Source organism: Canis lupus, chromosome 1 (assembly GCF_003254725.2).
Source record: "Canis lupus dingo isolate Sandy chromosome 1, ASM325472v2, whole genome shotgun sequence".
NCBI classification, from domain to species: Eukaryota; Metazoa; Chordata; class Mammalia; order Carnivora; family Canidae; genus Canis; species Canis lupus.
In genome coordinates this window covers 86812906-86831249 of record NC_064243.1, presented here as the reverse complement: position 1 = coordinate 86831249, position 18344 = coordinate 86812906, and the positions used below count along the sequence as shown (strand labels likewise).

The 18344-nt window shown below is 38.2% G+C and overlaps 1 protein-coding gene and 1 pseudogene across 10 annotated transcripts in view; one reads left to right on the top strand and one right to left on the bottom strand.

Annotated features, from left to right (window-relative positions):
• TRPM3 (transient receptor potential cation channel subfamily M member 3) overlaps positions 1 to 18344 on the bottom strand; it is a 492887-nt gene that overhangs the window by 319633 nt on the left and 154910 nt on the right. The gene's annotated exons all lie outside the window — the stretch shown is intronic.
• LOC112645633 (40S ribosomal protein S3a-like) overlaps positions 3142 to 18344 on the top strand; it is a 129796-nt pseudogene continuing 114593 nt past the window's right edge.

Sequence of the window (18344 nt, the reverse complement as noted above, 5' to 3'; positions counted from 1 at the left end):
GTTAGATTTTGCATCTTCAGATTCAGCTTTAGTAGATGGTTAACAAATAATTATATTTGAATGGGTGAGGAGATAAAACATCAACAAATAATGATAAACTTCTTGAATAATTTTCAGTAGTTCAATATAAGAAACTCTAAATCTGTAGACTGATGACCAATTACAAAAAAAAAAAAAGAGTATAGTGACAATATTCTATTATTCTGTAAGTGATCAAATTATGGATTAGAGGAGTTTGCTTTAAAGTCAAGACATGTCTTATGCATATAAATGATGGACAATAGAGGTACAACATTAAGAGATAAACTTAATCTTTTAAAATATACTAACACTCTATTCAACTTTATCCTATTACAGTGCTGGCTTTTTCTCACAAATCATACTCTATAAATCATATCGTACAATTATGATACTTTTAGAATTTGAGAAATAGGACAGAACTAGTAAGTGTCATTGCTTACATAACCCAGGGGGCAGCGATGCTCATTGATAACATTTCTTTTACAGTCTGTTCTTGAGTCTCTCTGGTAACTTGCAGGGAAATACAGATTTTGCAGAGTGAAAGGAATGTCTTCTGGAAGGCCTTCTTATTCTTACCTGTTTTCTATTACCATTCAACCTGACAAGTGTTTGGGTAACGAGGATGGAATTCTATTTAAACAAACTAACCAACTAATAGGCATTCAAAAAAAAAAAAAAACCCACATAACTTGCATCATTGCATTTCAGAATTCTGGAATATGTGATAAGTTGAACAAAAGCTCATCCTGGACATCAAGGCTGATTCTGTGCTGGAAGTGGCTGTTCTAGGGCAAATCAAAATGTTCATGATCAGGAGGCTCCTGGGATCCATGAACCAAGAAGTCTTGGATCCTTGAGAAAACAAATGCAATGCCCCGAACAGAAAAGTATCATTCTCCTAATCATCCATGAGCCCATGTTTCTTCCTTAAAAGATTTGCTCACTGCCTTTCAACTGAAACTCTCATATTTGATGAACTCATGGCACTAATGAAAACACATTTTTCTTTAGTAGCAAAATTTTATTGCTCATCTTACAGCCTGAACCCATAGCCAGGGGATATCTTGCTGCTACAAGTGCAATTATGTTGAGTTCTTAAATGGTGTGTTAGGACATATTTTTATGTGTGAAATTTATAATACAGCTCTTAATAGGCATTTTGGTAATGACCAAAAATATTTGCTAGCAAGATGTCACAAAAAATTAAATGAGCAGTTTCTAATAATTGTTTACCCGCATAAGCAGAAGACTCTTGACACTGGGCTAGAGATAATACAGAAAGTGTACTATTATAATACTCATTTCAAGCACACTAATCATTTTGAGCACTTCTGATGGACCAGGCTTTCAGACAGGCTCCAGGAATTTGGAGATGAATGAGACATGGCCAATTTGGGGGGTAAAGTGTAGTCTCCTGAAGGGTAAGTAAAAATTCATCTGGAATATTGAATAAGGAGGTGAGGGAGGACAGAAAAAGACAGGAATCTAGACAAGAGTGCTGGGGGAAATGACAGCAGTTTATTGAGGCTACAGGAAAGAAAGTCTGTGGGAGGTCCCTGGGAGCTGACTCTGGAGAGGGAAATAGGAACCCATTGCTGACAGGCCTAGTAGAGCCATGTGAAAGATTTCAGACTTTATTCAGAAAATAAGGGAGAGCCACTGAAGGAATTTTTAAGCAGGGAAGTGACAAAACTGATTAGAATCATCAAATAAATGGTAAAGCATTCAAGCCATTTTTCTGCAACTATGCCAAGTACTGACAAAAATGGTTTCACTACTGACCCAAATAACATAAAAATAGCCTTAAAACTAGGTGCTACTTTTCTGGATATATGGGTATACTGACTAAAGTCAAATGATGGGCCATAGCTGTGAGAACCCAAATGTTTCATGCTCCATTGCCACTCAACAGAATGTCTATAATCTATTTTCTTTTCTAATACAGGGAGTGGAGTGTGGGGGTGGGGTGGGGAGGGGGGGGAGGCTTGCCTGAGAATGGCCCACATCATGGTCATTGAATTTCCAAGTGCTTTCACTTTTCAGGGTTACCTAACCAACTGAGGCTCTCATGAGAAGGTTGTCTTACCACCTATGACTGGAGCGTGGGGTCCATAGACATTTTTTTCAAAGTGAAGAATGAACTGATCATCCCTGGGGAAGATTATTGTGGATAATATTTTTCTCCTAGTCTCAAAAAAAAAATCAGTTAAAGTGGAACACAACACTACTTCCAGAAAAATCTGTGATACTGTCAAGCATTTTAAATGTTTCATCATAAACACTCTCTTTAGAAACCAGGAAATATATTTTTTGAGAATTCTGATTGTTGAGGAAACAGTTTTAGACATGTAGTTTTTGATGACTTCTTAGCTGCCTAAGAATGGGTCTTGTATGGAAAACACTTTTGTTATAAAAAAAAATAAAGGGGCCCATAGCCTATGCTGGACTTATCATCTGTGTAAGAATATCTTCCTCTATTTCAGACTCAATGTGTACTCTTTTGTTTAGCCTAAGTGTGTGTCATATGGCACCTGGTCAAGCCTATTGCTTTATCTGTCCTCTGCAGGAAGGTGTGTGTGGGGGGGGTCCTCCATTCAGTGGCAAAACTGGGGCGTAAGCAGGCCAGTACCCTACACTGGCTGCTGGGTGGGACTCATTGGCCACATGGGATTAACGTCCATTACTGAAGCTAATATGGCTCCGTGTGAGGTAAGCATTACTTCTTCAAGTGTTTGACTACATTGTTTTCCTTGGTGACTTTGATATCAAGGCTCCATGGGCAGCAATGTTCAAACTTCTAGTCCTGATAAGAGGCAACATATGTCAATTGTTCAACATGGGCTATATGCTAAGACTCTTAGAAATTATTTTGTAGGCAATCAAAATGAAATTATTCAATGTGAAATGACATTACTGCAGAATATGTCCAAGAACCCAAGAATCTGGGTGATAAACTAACCATTGCTCTCCAGGTTTCAAAGGAAATTTTTGGGGACATCATCTCTAAGCTCTAGTGTAGAACTCTCCAGGGGAACTAGGAGGGGCCCCAGGTTCAACCCCTGTGGCTTAAATAAGGTTGAATGAAAAGATCATGGGCTGAGGCAGATTGAGAGGCCCACCATGCCCAAGCAGATCTTCGACCTTGCCATGCCACTGCGAAGGCTCTCATCCAGAGCCGCACAAGAGTTCAAAGAAGAAGACCAAGGAAACATGTTTTGGGATGCCTACTACAGATTTGGTCTGGAAAAACTTCCATAGGTGTTCTGAGACTGGGGTTATCAGGAACATCCCTGAAGAAATAGCATCCCACAAAGAAACAGAAAAAACTAGGCTTCTTCCAGGAGAAAGTGGACCATCTCCACTCCGCTCACTTGGGGACACAGGTCAGACAGGGACACAGGTCAGAAGGAAACCAAAGACAAAGAGGGAACTAGCTACTCCTCTCTAGGGCACTGTAAGAAAATCCCTATAGAGTAAGAGGGACTGTGACAGTCCCTTTCCTTCCAGCGGAGCTCTGCCTGTGGGAATCACTTGCAGGGAATCTGGAGAGAAGAGTAGCCTTCAGCCTCCAGCCTTAGGAGAACACGACAGACAACTAAGGAAGATTTTGCCAGAGGCTTTTTAGGGGAGCGCCTGTGACTCACTTGGCAGTTGCAGGTGATGAAGATCATAGCAATAGCTCTTCAGTGTTACCTGCATTTCCAGAGTTTCTAAAAACCAGGAGCATTTCCCCCAAGCCTTTGATTCTGCAGCCCTTCCAACAGTTACGTCAGCCTCTACTTCCCTGTATTATATTCTTTTCCACCCGAAATGTTTAGAGTGACTGAAAACAAATGGCAATCACATTCTTCTTTTTCCTATGTAACACTCTTCTGCTTTCAGCTGACACATTTTTTTTAACAGTTAAGGGGTAGTCTTTTTAGAGGCTGTTTCTGTGTTACAAAAGACATCAGAGGAAGACTGAGGTCTACTCTTTGGCCTTATTTAGTTCCCTTGTCTCATGAAATTACTTTTATTTATACTTCATGCTGTCTGTAGATATTCTCCACTTACCCACGTGGCTGTATAACAATAGCAGCAGTAGCAATTACCATCTCTCTAGTTCTTAACACTTTTTAATGAACACTTAATATACGTTATCTCACTTGATCTTCACAGTAATTTTATCACTTGAATGGAATGGCATTATATTTCCCTATTTTGGACATGGAAAATTTGAGACCCAGAGAGGTTAAGTGATTTATTCAAGGTCACAAAGAAAATCAGGGAATGTGCTAAGACTAGAATTCAGGTTTTTGATCACTACTATTCTAGGGTGTTTGATAGTATTCTACTATCTCACCAAGTTAAGATGGCAACTCTCTGCCTATAACTTTCCTGATCTGGGACATTTCTTATAGCTTAAGCCTTATGAACTCTTGAGTTAGCATATTTCTTTTGTGTGAATGGATTCCAAGTCTTTGTCAATGCTTTCAATCTCATTTCTCATTCTTCAAATTAATATAACAAGCTCAATGGGTAACTGTAAGATTATTGGGGGACAGCTCTATGATTGCTATTTGGCATCTAATATATTTGGTATACTGGCAAAGTATAATAATAATGGGAGTGACAATATATCATTATCTCTGACAACCTTTCTGTGGTTAATAGCAATTAGTCAGTGGTCTAATATCTACCGAATGAGTTTTCACATTGGAGAAACTCTCATGGTTCTAATTGGACTATTTACAATGTCACTTAAAGGGCACCCAACTGAGAATCAGAGAGAACTTCTTGCTCATTCAAAGATAAACTTTTCAGAATAAAGATAAAGGAATTGGGGAATGTTAGGAGTAACAGACCACAGGCTATACTGAATATATGAATAAATGAAGAATCTGAATTGCTCTTAGTATTTTTTTAATCACGTAAGTAAAAATAGCTAAGACTCTACTAAGAGAAATGTACATTTTTAACCCCAGAAAGCATTGGTTTCCATTAATAAATTCAACATTTCCATCTATGGATAAATTTTAAATATAAAAAATAAGAAAAAAAAAAGGAAAAAAATATATAAACTGCAGTCAGCAAGGCAAATTGTTGTAGCCAGCTCCAAAAAGAAAGATAAAGATGTTGAACATCTACAGGAACTTAGTGTTTTTTTTTTTTTTTTAAGATTTTACTTATTCATGAGAGTCAGAGAGAGAGAGAGGCAGAGAGAGAGAGAGGCAGAGACATAGGCTGAGGGAGAAGCAGGCTGCCTGCAGAAAGCCTGATGTAGGACTCGATCCCAGACCCCCGGATCACAACCTGAGCCCAAGGCAGAGATTCAACCACTAAGCTACCCAGGCATCCCAGAACTTAGTGTTGACTAAAGACATGGCTGGATGTCCATGTGTTGATTGGCCAGCATGCCTAGATGAATGAAAGTTTTAATGATTTTACTTCTCACATTTAAAATTCTTCTAAATTTTGAAGTTTTATTTTTAAAGCAAATGCTTTGTAAGTAGACTTGTGCACAACTGCCGTGACAAGGTCAGCTTAAGAACAGAACATGTGACCTATTAAGTTTAGACCAATAAGCACGGCAGAAGCACCAGCTGTGTGTACCTACTAGCCCAGGTGTTATCACTATTAAGGTGGAAAAGTGCTCTAGGGTCACAAGGACCAGATTCAAACTCCAGGTCTGCTCCCCAATGGGTGTGGAACAATAACGTATTTGGGTAATTTCTTGTAAGTGTTCACATCTCTGAACCCCATATTTTGTCTTGAAGAATATATCAAATGGCATAGGTATTTAAATTATTTAACAGAGTACCTGGCTCACAGTTGCCCATAAATGCTGATTTCCCCTCAGTTTCCATAAATGTCACAGTAATCCCAGCACTCTGCCCAAAGTCTGCAAACCCAGCAGCTGACCTGCTCTACCTTCCCTAGATATCATATAGTCTGTGGTGCCTACATAGATATAATCAATAGAGCCAGAACTTTCCATATTTTGGAAATGGACTTTCTTCTACTATCATCTCAAAGTCCCCTGTGGTTCTCCAGCTCTCTTGTCAACCATTAGCTTCTGTAAGGGAATATGATGTACAAAAAGAGAGTGCTTTGCCTTCAGAATAAACTTCTCCAGAGATACTCTCTGGGTGCCCAAGGAAGAGGGTTTAACTACCAGAAAATTAGGAAAAGCATGCATGAGACACATAACTAGATGTGGAGCCTTGCAGCTTCCAGATAAAGAATGGAAAGGGATACTGGGTGGCCAGAGATCCCTGACTTGAGGTCACCTTCCCCTTGGGGTCTCTCCTGATTACCACTGTGGCTACAATGTCAGTGACTCCAGAGCAGTGGCCCTTTTTGTTCTATATCCCAAGCATGGGAAACAGGGACAAAAGGGTAGGCTGCTACTGCTTTGCAGTTTTTCAGTTTTGCTCTATGAGGTAAGGAACTCTTTAAAGGTATCAAACATGTGCATAAAGTCACTAGAGGTCATCTCCCTCAACAAAAAAAAAAAAAAAAAAAAAAAAAACTCTCAGTAATTGTAAAGCACAAATGCCATATTGTATTGCGTAGTCATTATTTGGTTATGGAAATGTTTCTCTCATTCTAGTCTATCTCTAATCCTCCATACCCCGAGTTTCAATAAATGCTTATTATAATTTAATGTAATAATATAACTGATCGTAATGATGAACATAGCCCTTGACTTGTCTTCTTTGGGACCTCCACATTCTAAAGTCTCAGTACTTCTGACGGCCAACTGAAGGAAATGGGAAAGACCACTTTTTTTTTTCCTTTTTAAGGAAAAAGAACCAAGTGAAAAAGAGAGGCGTGTTCATTTGGCAGCAACGGAAGACATTCTCCTTAAAAAGCAGCCCTCTGCCAAGTTTTTAGCTTCTGTTTGTTGTTGCTTAAAAGGTAAACACAATTAAGAAAGAAAATACTGAGTCTTTAAAAACACAGCTGAGTATTTATGTTTTCCCTCAGAGATTTCTGGGCTTATTTCTGAGGATCTTTCTTTGCAACTGAACATCATAATAGTTAAATGCCACCAAAATAACTCTGCTGCACCGTTCTGCCTTGGAAAGAGGAGAATGTGTTCATTTCATAACGTCCATCCCTTTCAGATTGCGTTGTAATTCCACAAAGTCTGAACACCAACATTATAATTTTCTCTCCCATTGCTGAAAGCACACACTTTTGTTCTGAAAATTCCATGTTATCAAGTCTTAGGGTACAGCTATCTGATCCCATCTTAATTGCTTTACTCTAGATAAGCAACTATACTGATAATAGGGCCCCCTAATGAGTTAATAAACCATCTGGGCTTGCTAACTCCTGAACTATCTGAATTTGTGTTACTAGAGAGGCAACTCCAGTCCTTGCACTTATGTGAGAATTTCCGTAAATATCTCTTGGTCTATTTGCAGGTCTGCTAATTCATTTGATTCTTGGATTTTGTTTTTGTTTCCCCCCAACCTAATTGCACACCATATGAAGCAATGGCTATACCAAGTTTCAACAAAGTAATATCTGAGTTAAAACTCACAGCATGTGACAACTTATTTTAAGTTCCGGACAACATGGAAAGCAACAGAGTGTTAGTGCACAGCATCTCAACTCTGCTGTAAACACCATTCAGTCGTCTTCTTTATCAGGCCAATCCTCCTGTCTGCTAGCCTTGCGATAATAGTCCATAGCATAGATAAAGACAGTGTCTCCGAGAGATCGCTGCAGCTTGTATAACTCTCCATCACAGACTACTTTATCTCTTTGAGACTGGAAGCCCCTTTGGGAATGCTCTGGAAGGCTGTCTGGAGAGGTCATTTTTAGTTCTCTGAATAGCCCATATTTTTGAGCATGACAATGATTCCTCAGAAACCAAAACATGTGCATCTTACTCCTGTTCTAGCTTATTGGGAGGCAGGGAGGGTCACAAGTCCTCTTTAGGTAGCTGCTTTTCCATGGTGAAGCAAATACCACTTGGAGTAAGTTAAGACTGTGTTCACAAGTACAAATGTAGGCGGGCATGTGGGTGGTCTCTTGCTCACATGTGACATACACACAGACAAAGAAGCAAAGGGAAGCACACCACACCACACATATACTGTCCAATGATAGATTCAACAATCTCTGCTCTGGTCTCCCTGTCTCTACACCTTTCTGCACAGTCCTCTGCTTTTTTACTTTGTGCTTTGCTCATGTCACTCCCCATGTTGAAATGTTCAATGGTTTCGAGTTGTGCAGGATAAAGTTCAAAGCATATCCCTTAAGAAGTTCCTCAATATGGTGCTGCCTATAATTGACAGAATGATGGCCCCCAACACACATCCAGGTCCTATTCCCTGAACCTGTGAGTATGTCATCTCACTAGGCAAAAAGGACTTTGCAGATGTGATTCAGTTAATTTAGACATGAGGAGATAATCTTGGATTTTTCCAGTGGGCACAAGGCAACCACAGGAACCTTACAAGAAGAAAGCAGGAGGGTCTAAGTCAGGGAAGATGTGATGACATGAGTAGATGTTGGAGTAAGGTATCTGAAATTGGAGGAAGGGGCTACTGATCAAGAAAAGCAGGCTTCTAGAACCTGGGAAAGCCATGGAAAGAGATTATCTCCCAGAGCTTCCAGAAGGAATGCAGTTCTACCAACACCTTGATTGTAGCCATAAGACCCACTTTGGATTTCTGATGTACATGACTATTAGATAATATATTTGTTATCTGAAGCCACCAAGTCTGTGGTAATTTGTTATAGCAGCAATAGGGACAAGTGCACCCATCTTGGACCTTCTCTCCCCTCACCTTCCTGAATCCTCAGTTAAAGTCACATTTTATCAGCCAGGTGTTTGACACTCTGACTGCAGATTCTATTCATTCTCCACGAGCACTTTCAATTCCACCTGTCTTACGACCAAGGGATTCCTGCTTTCTCTGGACATCTCTAGTAATTATTCTGAAACCTCTGACACCTCCGATGTCTTTACTCATAAGTAGTATTACAACATTTCTACTACTATTTGGAACTAATATTTAATTTTCTGTGACTATATTTTGTCCTTCTTCCCTGCTGAATTTTAAGTACTTTGTAGATGAGGCTTCTATCATATTATTTTCTTATTTTACTCAGTTTCTAGTGTAGTATTCTGCACAAAGAAAGCTCTAAATAGGTATTTGTTGGTTTTTTTTGTCAATGGAGACATTAAATAATGCTGTAAGATTTATTAAATGTGCAAATAGACCTTCTTAGCAGCAACTTCATAGGGTTAAACCTGGCAGTAGGTTTTCAGAGGCTCTCTAGACTTCTGAGGTAGCATCACAGGATGACTCCACAAGGCTGTGATTACTGGTCAGTAATGGAAATTAAAGTAATAGGTGCAAATATTATAAAGATAAAAAGAAGAAAATGGTAGTACAACCAGCGGGGCACTAAAATCTCCCAAAGCTCTTTCCAGATAGCCTGACATGCTCTAGTGCAGATGTAACACAATAAAAATAGATTTAAGCTTTAAATTTTAGGACTTTCAATGAGGCATTTATATGATCTGTGTCCTCTGAACTATGTTCAGTGTCAGACACTAAAGACATTTCCTAGTAAGGATACAGAGAAGTGTATATTAGACTTTCCTGTTATTTTTTTTCAACCAAGATCTTCTCCAATGCTAAGCTGAAATCTACAAGCAATAACATTTCCTAAAAAATTGCAGTAAAGGGGCACCTGGGCCGTTCAGTGGTTGAGTATCTGCCTTTGGCTCAGATCATGATCCCAGGGTCGTGGGATCAAGTCCCATATCAGGCTCCCCACAGGAAGCCTGCTTCTCCCTCTGCCTGTCTCTGCCTCTCTCTGTGTCTCTCATGAATAAATAAATAAAATCTTAATTTAAAAAATTGCAGTAAAAAAACGACAGGATCTGTTTGTACCAGTGCTCTATACATCAGCAATGAATCCACATTCTGGAGACTAACAGCCTACATTGAAATCCTAACTCCATCTCTTAGTGGTTGGGTAAACTTTAAGACTTTCTGGTCTCAGTTCCTCATCTCTACAATGCAAATAATATGAGCACCTCATTTGGCTGTGGTAAGGATTAAATTAAATAAGACATGGGAGTTAATCGGTAGAATGTCCAGCATGTAATGAGTCTTCATGAGAGATTATTTGTGATTATTGTTCTATCTGGAAACCTGCTTGGGTCACTTCTCTAAATCTTCCAGGGCACAAAGCAACCAAGCATGATTGGAGATGAATGCAGAAGGAATAGCTGTTGCACAGGAGAGAATGGCGTAGAGAAGAATGAAATTACGGGATGAAGTGCCATTTTTTAGTGGTAGACCTCAGGCCAAGGTCAGGTCTATCCAGTGTTTCCATCCACCCCTATCCTTGTCACTAGCACTTTCATATGTATATGTGCTGCTTGTGAGCACAGAACTGGGGAGGAAAAAACACTCAGCTTTTCCAACAACTGGTTGGAAGCCCAGCACCGTACATGTAGCATAGCTCTCACATAATTATCATGATTACAGTGTAAGGGTATGTAACACTTACTCCCTTTATATAGATACAGGAATTTGCCTTCGTGAAAGAAGCCAGACATCCAACAATGCTTATAATTTGATTTCATCTGTATAAAGGTTTTAAAAGACTACAACACAAAATTTTAGAGTTAGAACTAAGTCAAGAAAGTGGTTACTCTGGAGAAGAGAGAGGGGAAGCCATCTGAAGGGCCCTCAATCCCCAAGGGAGGATTCTGATGGACTGGCAATGGCCCATGTCTTGGTTTGAGTAGTGGCTACACAGATATCCTTTGGTGATAGTTCACTGACCTATATATCCATATTTCATGAATTTTTTTAAGTGTGCTGTATTTCAACTAAAATGTTTACAAAAATGAGGCCCTGAAGAGCTAAATAAGCTGTTCAAGTTCATGTGGAAATCCCATAGAAGAGTATGGATTTATATCCTTGTTTCTCAAACTGGGCACTAAAATGTATAGTCCTCCCCAAGCTCTGCTGTCTTCAAAGAGAGCAAGTAAAAAAATGAGTCTTCTGCATCAATAGTAGGCTATGCTTTGTTCCAGAAACTTCTGTCTGGGGTCAGAAAGAAATGTTTTATAGCAAGATTCTTTTGTTGTTTAACTAAGGAAGGACATTCAGAGCCTATCATCCTTACAGTTTTTTCCTTGCAAAGTGAGCTCTCTATGGTCATGTTTTCCTTGGGTTAGAATGGTTTTTAATCTTTATAACGAGGCATCAGTTCCAGTAAAAGCCTTTTATGGAACATCTGGTTTGGCCTCTAGTATATATCTATTGTTTGGAGAGTCCAAGGACCCAAGCCAGCAAAATGAGGATAAATAGATCATTAAAACTGAATGGACAGTCTGGGTATATACAGGTAAGTAATTTTTGAGTCATATAAGTCATATAAGCAATTCAAAAAGAAAAAAAAGACAAGACATGATGCTAAAACAACTGTATATTTGTATAGAAAAAAGAACACCTCAACTCCTAGTTTACAGCATACATAAAAATTAATTTAAGATGGATCAGAGTTTTATTAAACCCAAAATGTACAAAATTTCTAAAAAATATAAGAAAATATCTGATGGAGTAGGCAAAGACTTCTTAAATTGCTCAAAAATAGCACTTATCTTAAAATGAGAAATTTGATCAATTTGACTTAATTAAAATTAGCTTCTGCTCCTTTAAAGGCAACAATAAGAAAATAAAAAGCAAGAAAATTTTTGCCACATGTATATCTAACAAAGGGCTCAAATCCAGAATGTATTTTTAAAAGTCCCACAAAGCAATAATCCAAAGATAAACAGTCTAATATTTTTAATGGGCAAAATAACAGATATGCACATTATAAAAAGCAAATTATGGATGAGTCAATAAGCACATAAAAATATGATAGTGTTCAACAACCACTGGTCATCAGAGTAACTAAATTCACAGTGAGATATCAGGATACTCTCACAAGAATAGGTAAAAGATAGATAGGTAACATCCATCGTTGGCAAGGATGGAAAGCAACTGGAAAAATAAATAAATTTCGTGGTATTTTGTTGGCACATCAGTGAATACAAATAAGTTTAGTGCAGTGATTTCTCAAAGGAAGGTGAAATTTCTGCTCACTTAGAGCTGCCCTGCTGAAGTGGTACATCCCTCCTGGGTATTTGTCATCATTTTAATTTTTATTATTTATCCTAATTATAACTTTACATATTCTCTCAGATTTGTTTTTTTTTTTTTTTGCCTATTTTTCCTACTAGATCATAAACCCTATAATAGCAGAGTGTGTATCCAGTACCAGGTACAGAGAATAAGCTCAAAGAAGAGATTTTGAGTGAATGAATGGATGTTTAGAATAATGCATGAATTAACAAAGAAGAAATAGAATGACAAGACTTTACAAATTATGGGGCATCTTGGTAAATGGCAGAAGCACATTTCTAAAGTCAAGGCAATAATCCCGCTGACTGCTATTTGTTTCCTTGTGGTTCTTCATTCTGGTTTATTTGCCGACATGACTAGTCTAGATAGCAAGTATTTATTGAGCATTTGCTACCTATTCCCACACAGGGTGGGAATAACCTGGTTGAGGAGCTCGTAGACATGCCTCCAGTTATATTATGAACCAATGTGAATCATTATAAGTAACTACCAGTTTCAATTTCAGACACAGATATGATTCCTTACCTTAACTCATTTTCCTAAACCACAACTTGGATTTGAATAATGATCTTGCAATTAAGGACAGGGGTTTAAAGAAATCATCTTATTTATTCCAAAGATCCTGCTTAGATGTCTTGTTCTGTTTTCACAAATCACAAGATTGTCAAAATCAAATCTTTTCTGCTTTTTTATTATACGAATAAGAAATTTGCATCAATCTTTATTTCTCTGCCTAATTGTAATTCTCTGTCTATAATATAATGAACACCACACTGAGGTGGATTTTAGAGTAAACTAGCATCTGACAATCTCTTTGTACTATACCCCATTATTACTGCTGATTCTACTACTCAATAATTCTTTAACTCACTCATCCCCACTCCCAATCTAACACCTAGCTTCTCCAAGGGTAGCCAGTGCATGCCCTGAAGCTATCCTTTTTTTTTTTTTCCCCTTCTAAAATTCACAGTGGAAGTGGCTAATGGGCATTTCCTTTTACCACAGATAACATTTCCATCAGTGCAATATCAGAAGGCCAAAGAGCATCTCATTTGCAAGGGCAGCACTGAGTATGTGCATGAGATTTTAAACTGAGTAAACATTGTTATTTCTTTTTACAACTTCAATAAAAGGGGCCCCCATTAATAAATAATGTGATAAATTTCATATAGGAATGCTGCATTTTATCACCTTTTTAAAAGTGGTTTTGAATAGAAACTCACAGTTTTCAATATAGTTGGAAAGAGCTGAAGGTGAAAAGTAATCAAGGACTCGTATAGGGCAGAGAATCGTCATTTTTTGCAGTTGTATTTTTACAAAAAGTTATATGAGAACTTGAATGTAAATTTGTGTCCAAGTTTAGAAAACTCAAACTTAATGTCTATTTCAGATAAATGAAATTATTGTAATTGTAAACTTAGGAATCATAATAGCAAAAAACAAAAAACACCCCACAGCAACAACGAGAAAGAAGGAAAATAAAGGAAAAAAAAAAAAAGAAATGAAGCAGCTTCCCTTTGTGTAATTTTTCTGGAACTCTAATGAAGAAATGCTGCCTTTTCTTTTAAAACTGAGGTTTTCTCACAAATTTCACTCTAATCCTATTCAACTCCATCAAATGTGGAACATTTTAATTCTGCATAATTCTAGTTTCTTAGAGACGACTGCAAAGACCCAGTTCCTTGGGGACAGTCAGTGCTAAGACAGGTCAGAGAACAGAGGGATCCCTGTGGGCAAGAGAGGAGGGAGTATTGGGAAGATTTTGTAAAACAGAAAAACCTTGATGAGGGCTTGAGTGGGTTGAATTGGATGGTAATATATAACTCTAAAAATGCTTTTTATTAAAAAAAAATATCCAAGGGGCACCTGAGTGGTTCAGTCAGTTAAGTCTTAGGCTCAGGTCATGATCCTAGGGTCCTGGGATTAAGCCCAATGGTCATCATCACTGGGTTCTCTGCTCAGTGGAGAGCCTGCTCTCCCTCTCTGCCTGCCGCTCTACTCCCTGTGCCTGTGCTCTGTCAAATAAATAAAATCTTAAATATATCTAAGAAGACAAAATCCATGGGTAGAATGAGAAGCTAGTGTTAGACACATTTTCTAAACCAAAGAAACTCTTTATTTCGTGAACATACACTATAATTAGAAAAAATAATGTGGGTGATCATGTACTTTATGCAAGCATATAAAGGACTTGAATGTGTGTTAACATTTCTCAAAGTCTGTTCCATGGAACCTGCAGGTATTAACAGATAAACTCTGGACAGACAGGTTCTGTGGTCAAAATATTTGGGAAACCCCCCAAGGTCTAACTATTTCTTTTTAGCCTTAAATACTTCTCAGTATCATTATGATGCAAATGTCCTTTGAGAATCTATAACAGGAAATATAATTTAGGGTTTTCAAATTTATTTTATCATAAAATACTCTCAGGATATTTCAAGTGTCTAGTAGTCCCTACACTGCATCCTAGAAAATGCTGGTCTACATTATGCCATGTGAACTCCATGGAAACCAAGCTGGTGTTATTATCTCATTATCTGTTTTTCTCTCTCTATTATCTCTCTCTATATATCTATATATCCCCTTGTATCTGTGTAGCATCTAGTTAGCTAGCTATTTTCTTAGAATAGTACCCGATACATAGTAAAGGGTAACTATTACCACTACAACTATTATTACTATTCCAAAGTTATATAACTAGTATGTATATGGTAAGGCTTAGACTTGAAACTAGATTTGTGGGTCTCTACACTAAATGGTAAATTCAATATCCACGTGGACAATGGCAAAATCAGCATATCAATTAAGGATGTATGTTGAATGATAGAAATGGTATGAGCTGCAGCATTGGACAGAGCTATGTCTAATGCCAGTAGAACAGAGCATTTACTGTATAAGGTGAGTCAGTTAGCTAACCTCTCCAAACCTCAATTTCTTCACTGATGACAGGAGGATGTTAGTACCTGGACTGCAGAGCTGTTATGAATACATGAGCTGATTTACGTAAAATGTTCCTATCACAGTGATTCTGATAAAATAGTAATCTTCACTAATTAAGTGATGCACATTAGGGCCATATTGATGAAGAGATTGGCTAAAACCCAGTAACCCGAATCCAAATCCTGAATATCTTTAACTACATCAAAGCTGCATCAGAATTCCTTTTAAGCAGGGGCATCTAGGGGGCTCAGTTGGTTAAATATCTGCCTTCAGCTCAGGTCATGATCTTAGGGTCCTGGGATTGAGCTCTGCATCAACCCCTGCATTGGGGCTCCCTGCTCAGCAGGTAGTCTGCTTCTCTCTCTCTCTGCTCATGCTCTGTCTCTCATTAATAGATAGATAGATAGATAAAATCTTAAAAAAAATTCCTTTTAAGAAAAAGGTAAATCAAATCAAGAAGGCTGCCAGTCACTCCTTCTAGATCCCTGTTGTTATCATTCAAAGCATTCCAAAGAGTTGGTGCAGTCAATGGGCCCTTTCTTGCCAGGGAAACACAGCAATCTCCTAAGCCTGGTCTGGTCCCCTCTTCCCTTCTCTTCTCTCTCTGTAGTGATTTCTTTCTCCTTGTTTGAACTCACATTATTGTCCTGAACAGCATTTGCTCATCATCTTACATTCTATTTTCCCTGCAGTAAACTATAAAAGACAGAAGCTAAGAGACAGTGGGGGCGGGGAGATGAGGCTAAAATGAATGCATCTGAGCAGCAAAGCTGATCTGCATGGCAAATGACTGGCAAATAATGCACTGGCTAGAAAGAAGCTTAGCACTTGGGAAATAACCTCATCCTCATCCCCATCCTCACTAGCCTGCTGAGTGGTCTCAGCAAAAGAGAACATTTGAAGAATGGCTGACCGCCTACACAGAGATCTTGTATTTCCACAATATGGCACCTAGAACTAAGAAAAGAAAAGCCAACATTGAAAATAGAAAATTTTTTCTCTAACTCATTTGGCAATGAAACCAGACCTACACTGATATAAAGCTATTTAGAGTTTTTATCCTTCTTTGTGTTATATTCATTTGCTGTTGTGTTTGATTACGGCATGCTGCCTCAAACCCTACCAGGATATTATATAATACATGGTACATCTATTGTAATACTCTTCTAAAATCTGAAAAAGACTAAATTACAAAATGTACCTAGCTCCAAAGAAGTGTGGTTCTGTATAACCAAAGCATCATAACTCTGTGTATTTAAAAGCAGGTTTCTTTCCCCCTTCCTACTGATTTTTTAAAAAATAATTTTATTTATTTATTTAATTATTCATGAGAGACACAGAGAGGCAGAGAAACAGGCAGAGGGAGAAGTAGGCTCCCCGTGGGGAGCCTGATGTGGGACTCGATCCCAGAATCCTGGGATCACGTCCCAGGCCGAAGGCAGATGCTCAAACGCTGAGCCACCCAGGCATCCCCCCCTTTCCTATTGATTAATGTCTCCACAACCCTACCATCTCCAGATGGTTCCTTCTGCCACCTCAACTGGTAGCAACATGCAGAAATAGTTGAAGCTCATCATCATAGGTGTTTTGGTCTCCCCTTTTTGTGCCTTTTTAAAATTCATTTGGTGATTCTTATCTTTTGCTTTTCAGGTACCCAGGCTTTCTACCCCTAGGACTAGTTTCCACCCATTACCCAACCCAAACTTGCCTGGACTTGTGGTGTGAAAAATGGTACCAGAACCCCTATTACAGAGAAAACTGTCTTTTTTTGGGGGGGGGGAATAAATTCTTGTGGGGAAGATAGGGAGGAACTCAAGTAAAGAAATGACGCTGTTAAGCTGTGCTGCATGAGAAAATGAGAGAAATTTGTGTTTTGGTTCTTGAAACACCTGAAGAGAAGAGCAGGAGAGAGAGAGAGAGAGAGGACCAAGTTGAAGTAAAGAACCATTTAGGAAGCAGATTATACTGGGGATAATTAACAGTGAAACATCCCTCAGCCAAAATAACTTTGAAGATTAGAAATGTCTAACATGTGACTTTAGGTTGTTTATCTGATTTAGGATGTGACTATTGAAATTTTTGTGAAGTCTATCTCATGGATGTTTTATGAAAGCAGAGTTTGGTATATGTGTGTCTCTATGTGTGCATACAAACCAAGAAAGGGCTTGGTTCTCCTCTGTTTCAGTGTGAGAACAGGGACAATCTGTACTAAAAGGCCACATATAGCCCAAAGATAGAAGTACCATGAAAGCATTAGTGTCTCTGTATATAGAAAAAAAAAAAAAAACTCAAAATGGACCAAGACCTAAGCATAAGAGCTAACACTATAAAACTCTTAGAAGAAAACATATAACTACAGCAAAAGTGACAAAGGTAAAAAACAAATTGGACTTCATCAAAATCAAAAACTTTCGTGTACCAAATACCTATCAAGACAGTAATTACAGATACCCATGTAATGAGAGAAAAATTTGCACATCATACATCTGATTAGGAATTTTTATCTATAATATAACAACTAGATAATAAAAGGACAACCCAATTAACAATGGGAATAGGATCTGAATAGACATTTCTCCAAGGAAGATAGACAAATGGCCAAAAAACTATGTGAAAAGATGCTGAACATTAGTGCTCATTAGGGAAATATGAATCAAAACTATAGTAGTAACCACTTCACACCCACTAGGATGATTATAATGAAAAAAGCAGACAATAGTAACTGATGGCAAGAATGTGGAGAAACTGAAATCCTCCTCCATTGTTGGTGGGAATGTAGACTAGTGTAGCTGCTTTGGAGGTATTTTCTCAAAGTGTTAAACAGTTACCACATCCCTCAGCAATTCCTAGCTAGGTATATGCCCAAGAGAATTGAAAATGTATGTTCACACAAAAACTTTATATGGATGTTGACATCAGTTACTATGCATTAGTAAAAAAAAATGCAAACAATCCAAAGGCCCACCAATTGATGTGGAATTCCATACAATGGAATATTATTCAGCCATAACAGGGAATAAAATTGTGGTACATGCTACAACATAAATGAACCCAGACAACATCACAGTCAGCTGAAAGAAGCCAGGCATAAGAGGCTGCATTGAGAATGATTCCATTTATATGAAGTATTCAGGATAGGCAACTCTATAGAGACAAAATGTAGATTAGCGTTTGCCAGGGTTAAGGTAACGGGGGGAAACAGACACTGACTTCTAACTGGTGCAGGGT